Source organism: Magnolia sinica, chromosome 6 (genome assembly GCF_029962835.1).
Source record: "Magnolia sinica isolate HGM2019 chromosome 6, MsV1, whole genome shotgun sequence".
NCBI lineage: Eukaryota > Viridiplantae > Streptophyta > Magnoliopsida > Magnoliales > Magnoliaceae > Magnolia > Magnolia sinica.
The window spans coordinates 36,080,675-36,092,485 of NC_080578.1; the positions used below are offsets into that span (position 1 = coordinate 36,080,675).

An 11,811-nucleotide genomic window follows, 5' to 3' on the forward strand; every position below is an offset into this window, starting at 1 on the left:
TTTAATAAGTGATATAAAATATTAGAAAATCATGGATTTGCACCATTGATATATATTCTCAAGCGTCAGTGATTTTAAGAATTCAATATCAATGAGATAATGAAAATCAAAGAAATATAACAGGTTGAGAACCTCTCCTATCTAGGAAATCTGATTGATCTAGGGTAAGCCTATCCATCAATGTGGATCTCATATGATGGAAACATATGGATCTCACAAGAGGATAAAAGTAAAACCTAAATAATAGATAACATGCATACACCATTCTTCTCATCATTAAAACAATCAATCATCATAATCTTAAAGAATTATTAAACCCATGTGCTTCCCTTCTAGCTTGGGCTAGAAGGAACTTAGAAAAACATAATTAAAATAAGAAAGGAAAAAAATAAGAAGAAAGAAATAAATGTAATTAGAAAATATTTTTAAAAAATAACTTATAAAACTCTAATAAAATTAAAAACTCTTTAAAAACCCTAAATTTTGCTTTGGGATGCCTTGAATGATGCTTAGGAATGCCCTAGGAAGCCCTATTTATAAGTAGGGAACTCCAATTTTCGTACAAAGTTGAAAAACCCTAGAAACCGCCTCAAATATACGTATTTTTTCAAAATAGACTTCTCGCTGCACAGTTTGTTTAAAATAGATTTCCTGCTGCCCAGTTTTCCAAAATAGACTTCAGAGCTTCAGAATACACTTTTCAGGATGATATCAGGATTCTTCACTTCAAATATTCGATTCTTTTCATTCCTCACTTGGTTTTCTTGGATCTTTAGCATGAGAATTCTTCAATCTTGATCTCCTAAGATTCATCCCTTACCTTGGTGATTTTTTAGCATCAAAATTATGCTTTTAACACCCTTTTTCAATCTAAGCTCTTAAATTCAACTTGTAACACATACATGAGTAAATTAGAACATTAAGCTGATTCATGTTCATAAAACCAAGATGTAAATGGGAAAAATTATGCAATATTTGAGTCTCAACACACCCCCCAACCAACATTTTGCTAGTCCCGAGCAAAATAAGCGAAGAAAAATAAAAATAAGAATAAAAATTAATTCTAGAAACAAAATTAAAATGAAAATAAAATTCTAACTACACCACTTTCGTATGTAATCTCGATTGCATTTAGTATATGCAACAAGCCTTTAAACCCCTAGGATTCCCCTAGTAGATGAGTTATAGTCTCGTGAGGGTTTCCAAAAATGTTACCCACAAACATTGAAAACATAAAAAATATTTCAACACTCAAAATTTTATACAATTATGACTCCATTCATCATATGAATTCCAAAACAAAATAATACTTACCCTAAGTCTGAAATTAGTTAAAATCTCAATTTTCTAATCCATTACATCCTTGAGTTCAAAGACCAAATCAAAATTTAGAATAGTTATGATCCAATAGCCTTAGCTGCTCCGTGACACTAGTCTAACTTTGAGAAATATACATGTTCCCTATCCTAACTCCTTTCAATCATCCCAAGAATATGAAATCTCTAATTATCTCATTTTCTTCAGACATTTCTTCTTTTATCATCATATCCTCATTATTATAGACCACCCTTAGATGGAGATTCTCATCAGGTTTGCTTCATAACATAAGGTATCGTACTTGTAATGAAAATAGTAATGGATATTCAGGTATCCTTACTCCAGATTACTGACATGATTGCTATGGTAATTGCATTCATGCTTTATAATAAAATTTTCTTTTTCTATCATTTTTTTCTTTCAATATTCTCTTTTTTAAGCATATATCAATGGTACTAGTTCATTCAACCTTGTTTAAATCAAAATTTGTTATTCTAGTTCACATATCATATTCCTCACTTAGTTAGCTAGGGTGTATTGTGAATTCAATACATCAAATTACAACTCACTTTAAACCAGTGATTAGATAATTGAATTCAAGTCTATAATTTTTAGTTATCAGAATTCTGACTACTATCAAGCTAGACTAAGTATTGACTTTGCCTTTGGAATTTGCATAATATCATGTTCACATTCTTGTATATAAAAATATTATTTTGAAAATGTTGAAAAAATTTCCCATAAACCTAAAAAAAATAAACTTAAACCTAAAAAAATAAATAAATAATAAAAATAAACTGAAACCCAAAAAAAAAAAAAAACCTCACATGGATGACTATCCACCCCCTCAACCTAAAATCGACATTGTCCCCATTGTAATGATAATGTAATGTAGAGAACAATAAAAAAAAGAAATGATGGATAGTACCTACCATGAAAAACTCACCGCTATGTGACACTAAAAATTTGAATATGATACAAATCCTACACAAATGCTCCATCGGACTAAGAGCATCTGAATATTCTGATTCAATAAGAGGGAAGGACTCCTCTCCCAAATAAAAGTTTTCCACATAAGGCTTTAATCTCTGACCATTAACCTTGTATACATTGTCATTCCGCGGATTCTTAATTTCAACAGCCTTATGAGTATCAACATTTTTCACAATGAAGGGTCTTGTCCATCTTGATCTTAACTTTCCCGGAAAGAACTGGAGACGGGAATTGTACAATAAGACCTTTTGTTGAGGTTAAAAATTCTTCCTCAGGATATTTTTGTCATGAAAAACTTTGATTCTCTCTTTGTAGATTTTAAAATTTTTATAGGAGTCTCTCCTCAACTCCTCTAATTCATTCAACTCTAATTGAGATCACAAATAATTGTTCATCAAGGAAAGTGTCCTGGATATGCATCTCTTTAGTGGAATCATCTAACACCAATCTAAAAAGGTGATCGGCCACTACATTTTCTACTTCTTTCTTAATTATCTTTTATCTCTAAGTCAAATTCTTAGAGTAGGAAGATCCATCTCAAAAGTCTCAGCTTTACATCCTTCTTAGATAACAAATATTTCAAAGTCGAGTGGTCCGTGAAAATGACCACTTGGATCCCAGCAAGTAGGACCTAAACTTATCCAAAGCAAAAACTACTGCAAGTAACTCTTTTTCAGTTGTTGAGTAGTTCACTTGGGCCGAGTTTAGAGTTTTACTCGCATAATGAATAACGTAGGGCCGTTTATCTTTCCTTTAGCCCAAAACAGCCCCTATGGCATAATCACTTGCATCGTACATTAGTTCAAAAGGAAGTGTCCAATCTGATGGACGCATGATAGGTGCAGTGGTAAGGGATGATTTATTTTATTAAAGGAACTTGCACACTCATCTGTCCACTTAAATGGAACATCCTTTTGAAGGAGATTAGTCAAGGGTCTAATAATGACACTAAAGTCCTTGATGAATCTTTTATAAAAACCAGCATGCCTTATAAATAATCTAATATTTCTAATAGTTCGAGGGATAGGTAGATTAGCTATAATGTCGAGTTTTGAGCGATCTATCTCGATTCCATTTTTGGAGATAACATGGCCCAAAACAATTCCCTTTTGAATCATGAAATGACATTTCTCCCAATTTAAGACAAGGTATTTCTCTTCACACCTAGACAAGACAAAAGATAAATTATTGAGGCATTCCTCAAAACTACTCCCAAATATAAAGAAGTCATCCATGAAAACCTAAAGAAACTTTCCAACCATATTTGAAAAAATACTTAACATACACTGTTGGAAAGTTGCTGAGGCGTTACACAATCCAAATGGTATCCATTTGAAAGCAAACATACCAAATGGACAAGTGAATGTGGTTTTCTCTTCGTCTTTCAAGGCTATCTCTATTTGGTTATATCTAGAATATCCATCAAGAAAACTATAAAAGAAGTGACCTATTACCCTTTCTAAAACTTGATCAATGAATGGTAGAGGGAAATGGTCCTTTGTGACCTAGTTTAATTTTCTATAGTCAATGCAAACACGCCAACCTGTGGTGACATATGTTGGTATGAGTTCATTATTAGAATTTTCCACAATTGTTATTCCAGATTTCTTTGGGACTACTTGAGTTGGACTCACCCAAACACTATCGAATATTGGGTAGATGATTTCCACATCGAACAATTTGATCACCTCATTTTTTTATAACTTCCATCATGTTTGGATTGAGACGTCTTTGAGGTTGTCTAATTGGTTTGACGTCCTCATCGAGGTGGATCTGATGGGTGCATATGAAAGGGCTTATACCCTTGATGTCAGAAATGGTCTAGCCAAGTATTCTTTGTGGTCCCTTAGAACATTCAACAATTTAATCTCTTAATCCTTCTCTAAAAATGAAGAGATCACCATAGGATAAGTTTTATTTTCACCTAAGATCATTTGGTAGTGGTTTTAAATCAAGCTTTGGAACATTGGTTGGTAATGGCAGAGGTCGCGAGTCTTCGATAGATAGGATTTGAGTGCGCGGTCTCCATTGGTACATACCAATGTCCTGGGTGGTAGTGCTCTCATTATCATCACAAAATTTAGTAAGCACTTTTTCTAAATCAAATTTTTTAAAGTCCCCAAGGACTTTAATCAATTCCTTAGATAGGCTAGGTTCCAATTCCTCTTCTTCTATCAAGCAATCCATAAAATTCAGCTCATGGATCTCATAATTGTCTATGAGCTGCTTACATAAATTGAAAATATTTAGCTCTAAGGCCTTGTTACCAAAAGACAACTTCGTCATTCTATTCCTGCAATTGATGATTGCATTTGAAATTGCTAGGAATGGGTGCCCTAAAATAATGGGAACTTGAGCATTAGTATTTACACATGGTTCAGGGTCTAGTACAATAAAATTCACAGGGAAGTAGAATTGCTCACTTAGACTGACACGTCCTCTAAGATTTCTCTTGGTACCTTAATGGAGCGGTCAGCAAGTTAGAGTGTAATTGTAGTTGGTTTAAACTCGCCTCACCCTATTTGTTGGTAAACTGAATAAGGTACTAAGTTGACACTTGCACCCAAATCTAGCAAAGCATACTCATCTGAAAATTCGTAATAATACAAGGAATAGTGGGACTTCTCGGGTCTTTGTATTTGGGTACAACCCTTTATTGAATGATAGCGCTCACTTTTTTAGTAAGGAAGGCCTTTTTGTGCACATTTAATTTTCTCTTTACAGTGCACAAGTCCTTAAGATATTTAGCATATGATGGAATTTGTCTAATGACATCAAGCAGATGGATATTGACAGTAACCTTTTGGAGCACATCCAACACCTCTTGATATTTCATAGGGACAGTTGGATTCCGAAGTCTAGATGGGAACAGAACTGGAGGCTCATATGACTTAGTCTCTTTATCCTTTTATTGTTGTGGCTCTTGAACCATAGTTGGTTCTTCATTTTCTTGAGACTGGCTTATCCTCCGGTATTTCTACTGGTTTCATTATCTTATTATCGACCTCTTTTCCACTTCTTAAGGTAATGATGGCCTTAGCTTGTTCATGATGTAGCTCACTTGGATTTGAGTCTCCAATGAAATGTGTGTTTTTAGGGTTTGGCACAAGTTGAGAAGTGTGCCCTTTTCCCTAGTATTTAGTTGAATCTCAATCCTAGCCACAATTGTCTTTAATTCCTGATTTGATTGGATTAGAGACTGATTTATTTGAGCTTGAGAGTTCATAAATGCGGTCAATGCATCCTCCATAGATGATCGCTTTGTTGGGGGCACATATGATGCATTGTTAGGTTCCCCAAAGAAGTTATTTTGTGAAGGCATTTGAGGTGCATTGGGCGTATTAATTTGTAGTTCATTCCTCCAACTAAGATTAGGATGGTTACGCCAATTTGGATTATACGTGTTCTCCATTGGTTGCATAACTGACCTTTGATAATTATTTATAGCATTTGCTTGATCATGCTCATGCGTGATATTTTGTACAACTGAGATTATTGGACAATCCTTTGTGTCATGGTATGTACCACCACAAATGCTATAAAAATTACCTAAAGAAGTGTTTGCTTTAACCATATCAACCTTCCTAATTTCCAAGGCTTCGACCTTTCTAGCCAATGCAGTGAATTTTGCATTAAGGTCGTCTTCCTATCTTAGGACATACATCCCCACTTTCTCTCTAGAAATGAGTCTAGTTTGGTCTGATTTAACAGAGACATCTCATGTCTACATATTCTCTGCTAACATATCTAGAAAATCCCAAGCCTCATTATGATCTTTGTCAAGAAAGGTTCCACCACACATCATCTCTATGAACTGACGACTATCCATAGTGAGCTCCTTTCGGAAAGCATCAATCACATGCCATGGTTCATAACTATGATGTGGACAAGTAATTAGAATGTCTTTGAAGTGCTCCTAAGCTTGAAAAAATAGTTCATTCCCCTTTTGGGAGAATGACATGATTTCTTGTTTTAGTGCATTTGTTTTGTGCTCAGGAAAGAACTTTTTCAAAAACTCTTTACTTAAGGTTTGCCATGAAGTGATGGTAATAGGTCTTAGAGAGTTGAGCCATGCTTTGACCCTATCCTTTAGAGAAAATGAGAATAACATAAGCTTAAGTACATCCCTATTGCCATTATTTACTTGTAACGTTGCAATTACTTCCTCAAAGTCCTTGAGGTGCAAGTAGGGGCTTTCAGAATCCAAGCCATGAAATTTAGGAATTAATTGAATCACACCTGGTTTAAAATCAATGTTCCCTGTTTGAGCAGGGAACACTATACAAGATGGTAAAGTTGATCTCTCAGGGTGTAAATGTTCACATAAAGTCCGTGGTTGGTTTAACACATTCCTATGAACTTCATTTTCATCCTCAAGAGGAGGATTAGGTTGATTTGCTCTATTTTGATTTATAGTTGGATCTGCCTGATTTAGATTTGGATTATCAAATGGGTTTGCCATGGAATCTAAGTGATGTTGAGTGCCTCTTCTAAGTGAATGATCAATGCCTAGAACTAGTCCGCCTTCGAAGGAGAGTTGATTATTTTAATCCCTACTCCAACGGGACTTAAACCATCCACACCACACAATAAATACCACTAATTCAAATAACAAGTATAATACTTAAAATAAAAATAAAAACTTAACCAACAACCCATGCGGCAGGGCTGACTATGAGGGTTTAGTCCACAAATTAAAAATAAATCAACAACCCAAGTGGCAGGGCCGACCATGAGGGTTCAGTCCACCAAAAAAATAATAAATCAACAACCCAGGTGACAGGGCCAACCATGAGGGTTCAGTCCACAAAACAAAATAAATTAATAACCCAGGTGGCAGGGCCAACCATGAGGGTTCAGTCCACAAAAAAAAAAAAAAATAAATCAACAAAAGTAAAACCAATGTAAAATTAAATTATGTTAATCTAGAAAATAGATTCAACGGATGATCTTTGTGATCAAACAACAACTGTAGGACAACCATAGCACTTGGGTGATAAAATTCCAAGTAGGGCAACTTTATGTCACAGTTAGTGCTTGAAAGATCCAACTGAATTTACTTTCAAAGAAAAACAGAAAATCTATAGAAATTTTGGAGGGTTCAGAAGAGAACTTACCTTAGAAAAGAACTTACCTTAGCTATCTTGCACAGATCTAATCTATCTCAGTCTCCCCGGCAATAGTGCCAAAAACTTTATTACTTTCTTCCAAGTGCAGAGGTTCGTAAGTAATATCCCGTGAATACAGGGTTGATCCCATAAGGAGATGAATTGTGAGAAGGAAAAATCAAATGCAAAACAAACTAAGTAATAAAAACTAAACTGATGATTTGATTTTGGGATTTTTGAATGGATGTAATTCAACTGAATAAAATAACACCCAAGCTTCAAAGTTCCACACATAGGTTAATGTTTCAAAATCATGATGACTTGGATAATACAACTAGGATCTGAGCACTATGGTCAGCCTAATCGAAAAATAAAATAGTTTAAATATTTTAATAAGTGATATAAAATATTAGAAAATCATGGATTTGCATCATTGATATATTCTCAAGCATCAGTGATTTTAAGAATTCAATATCAATGAGATAATGAAAATCAAAGAAATATAATAGGTTGAGAACCTCTCCTATCTAGGAAATCTAATTGATCTAGAGTAAACCTATTCATTAATGTGGATCTCATATGATGGAAACATATGGATCTCATAAGAGGATAAAAAAATAAAACCTAAATAATAAATAACATGCATACACCATTCTTCTTATCATTAAAACAATCAATCATCATAATCTTAAAGAATTATTAAACCCATGTGCTTCTCGGAACTTAGAAAAACATAATTAAAATAAGAAAAAAATAAGAAGAAAGAAATAAATGCAAATAGAAAAGATTTTAAAAAAAAAAACAACTTATAAAACTTTAATAAAATTAAAAACTATTAAAAAAACCTAATTCTTGCTTTGGGGTGCATTGAATGATATTTAGGAATGCCCTAGGAAGTCCTATTTATAAGTAGGGAACTCCAATTTTTGTACAAAGTTGAAAAACCCTAGAAACTGCCTCAAATATATGTATTTTTTCAAAATAGACTTCTCGCTGCACAGTTTGTCTAAAATGGATTTTCTGCTGCGCAGTTCTCCAAAATAGACTTCCGAGCTTCAGAATACACTTTTCAGGACGATTTCAAGATTCTTCACTTCAAATATTTGATTCTTTTCATTTCTCACTTGGTTTTCTTGGATCTTTGGCATGTGAATTCTTCAATCTTAGTCGCCTAAGATTCATCCCTTGCCTTGGTGATTCTTGAGCATCAAATTCATGCTTTTTAACACCCTTTTTCAATCCAAGCTCTTAAATTCACCTTGCAACACATACATGAGTAAAATAGAATATTAAGTTGATTCATGTTCATAAAACCAAGATATAAATGGGGAAAATAATGCAATATTTGAGTCTCAACAATATCTTCATTTCATAGTCACATGTGTTAATTGTTAGAATTAAATTACTACATTGCATGCTTAATGTTTATCCTGCATATTTATTCATGATGTTTCAGTCGAGTGGCTGCATGCTAGGTGCAGTGGTTAACATGCCCTTGAGCTTAGAGAAAGCTTCTTGGCATTACTCAGTCTTCTCGTATGGTACATCCTTTTGAAGTAGATTGCATAAAGGACGAGAGAGGTGACTAAAGTCCTTTATGAATCTTTTGTAAAATCCAGTGTGTTCTAAGAAGGATCACATGTCACGTATGTTCTTGGGTGGATGTAAGTTATAGATAAGATTAATTTCAGCCTTATCTACCTCAATTCCTTTGGAAGAGATGATATGCCCCAGGACAATTCTCTTACGAACCATGAAGTGACACTTCTCCCAATTAAGTATGAAATTCTTTTCCTCACATCGCTTTAGCACATTTTGTAAAATTTCAAAACATTCGCTGAAGGATGGACCAAAGACCGAGAAGTCATCCATGAATAACTCTAAATATTGCCCCACTATATCAGAAAAAATACTCAATATACATCGCTGAAAAGTGGCAAGATCATTACATAGTCTAAATGGTATCCTTCAGTAAGCAAAGGTGCTATAAGGACATGTAAATGTCGTCTTTTCCTGATCTTCCAGGTGTATTTCAATCTAATTATAGCCCGAATATCCATCAAGGAAACGGTAATAGGAATGACCAACTAGCCTTTCTAAAATTTGATTGATGAAGGGGAAATGAAAGTGGTCTTTTCTTGTGACGGTATTCAACTTCCAATAGTCAATGCACATTCTCCAACTGGTAATGATCCTAGTTGGCATGAGTTCATTATCGGCATTGGCTACGATGGTGATTCCTGACTTTTTAAGAAGCACCTAAGTTGGACTCACCCATTGACTATCAGATATTGGATATATGATACCCACTTATAATAGCTTAAGAACCTCGACCTTAACCATTTCTTTCATGTTTGGATTTAGTTTACGTTGTCATTGTCAGGAATTCTTCGCATTATCCTTGAGATGAATGTGGTGAGTACAAATCAAAGGGTCAATTCCCTTGAGGTCCACGATCGATCATTTAAGGGCTCTTTTGTGCTCAATAAGAGTAGAGATAAGCATATTCTCCTATTCTTGCTCCAAGTGGGAAGAAATCACTACCAAATATGTCTCATCTTGACCTAAATAGACATATTTCAAATCAAATGGCAAAGGTTTTAGGTCAAGCTTCAGTGCCATAAGGTTAGACGGTAGAGGCACTACATCAGTTTGGGACAATTCTTCAAATTGTGGCCTTCACCGGTTAACTTCAAGTACCGGCACAGTATCAAGCATGGCACTTGTCTCCATAATTGTATCATCATCCAAATCATGGGAGTGTGTTAAGCACGTCTCTAGAGGGTCATAGGATAAGGTCATCAGGGTTCTATCTTCCACGAATGAATCAATCATGTTAATGTCATGAGTATCATCATCATCCTCCACCTGTTTGCTCATATTAAAGAAAATATTGAGCTCTAATGTCATATTCCCGAAAGATAGATTCATGACTCCATTCCTGTAATTTATGATTGCATTTGATGTAGCAAGGAATGGGTGACCAAGGATGACAGGAATTTGAATGCACATGTCCACGATGGGTTGAGTATCTACTGAGTTGTAGAATTTGTCAACATGAACTAACACATCCTCAATTATTCCTCTTGGTACACAAACTGAACGATCAGCAAGTTGTAATGTGGTCCAGTGGGTTTTAATTCACCCAAACCTAGTTGTTCGTAAATCGAGTAAGGAATCAGATTTACGCTCGCTCCTAAATCAAGAAGTGCGTGCTCAATCTAGTAATTCTCAATTACACAAGTGATGGTTGGGTCACATATTTCTTTAGGATGGAACTCACTTTTTTGTCAAAAAATTTTTATTTTTGATGTTTTGCCACCTTTTGGTCGTGCATAAGTCTTTCAGAAATTTGGCATATGAAGGAATTTGTTTCACAGCATCTAGAAGAGGGATATTGACCTTCACTTGTTTAAGCACCTCTAGAATGTTCTGAGAGTTAAAGAGAGGTTTTGGTACAACTAACCATTGGGAGAATGGAGCAATCGGCTTGCTTTAAAGTTCTGGTTCTACCACATGTGGAGCATCACTAGGTCTATCAATTTCATCTACTTCTGGGTCATTAGGCTTTCCAGCCCTTACCGGAATAGATTTGTCAACTATCTTCCCACTCCTAAGAGTGGTGATAGACTTAGCTTGCTCCATTGAATTTGAAGAGCTTGGTTCACTAACTCCATATTGTGGTTTAGGGTTGGGGATAGGTTGAGCTGGAAGTATCCCTTTCTCCATAACCGTAACACGTGAGTATATCTTTTGGATGGCCTTTGTGAGTCCTTATAAGGCTTGAAGAGTACTTTGTTGGATAAGCTCTTGAAGGTTTTAAACCAATTCCTCTTGAGGTTTCCCTTGATTTAAGAATTAATTAGGGATACCTTGAGGTGTAGCCGATTGTCCATTCCTCCAACTGAAATTTGGGTGATTTCTCCAACTAGGATTGCATGTGTTCAAAGTAAGTCCTTTGAAAGGCCTTTGGCAGTTGTTTATGGCATTCGACTGTTCATTCAATATTTCTTGAAATGTAGATATTGTTGGACAATTTTCAGTTGTCTGAATATTGCTTGCACAAATACCGCAGACAAATTCCTTACCCTTATCCTTCATAAGTTCCACGGCTTCAAGCTCTCTTGTAAGACTTGCTACTTTAGCATTTATATCGTCATCCTCCTTCAACAAGTATATTCCACCCCTCTCCTTTGATTGATTAGGCTTAGATGTGCCGCTAGGTCTTGGGGAGATGTCCCATGATTGTGCGGTTTCAGCGAGTTTGTCAAAGTAATCCCACACTTCATCGATATTTTTGTTCATGAATTCCCCATTGCACATCATTTAGACGAATTGGTGCATAGAAGACGTCAATCCATCATTAAAGAAACTTGTTATGCGCCACATTTCA

At 35.1% G+C, this 11,811-nt stretch overlaps 1 non-coding gene across 1 annotated transcript; it reads left to right on the top strand.

The window, feature by feature from the left end:
- The first annotated feature begins 6,182 nt into the window (after positions 1 to 6,182).
- On the top strand, positions 6,183 to 6,289 carry LOC131250438 (small nucleolar RNA R71). Its single transcript, XR_009173365.1, has one exon. It is a non-coding gene; the product is annotated as a small nucleolar RNA R71 (small nucleolar RNA).
- The last annotated feature ends 5,522 nt before the right edge of the window (positions 6,290 to 11,811 follow it).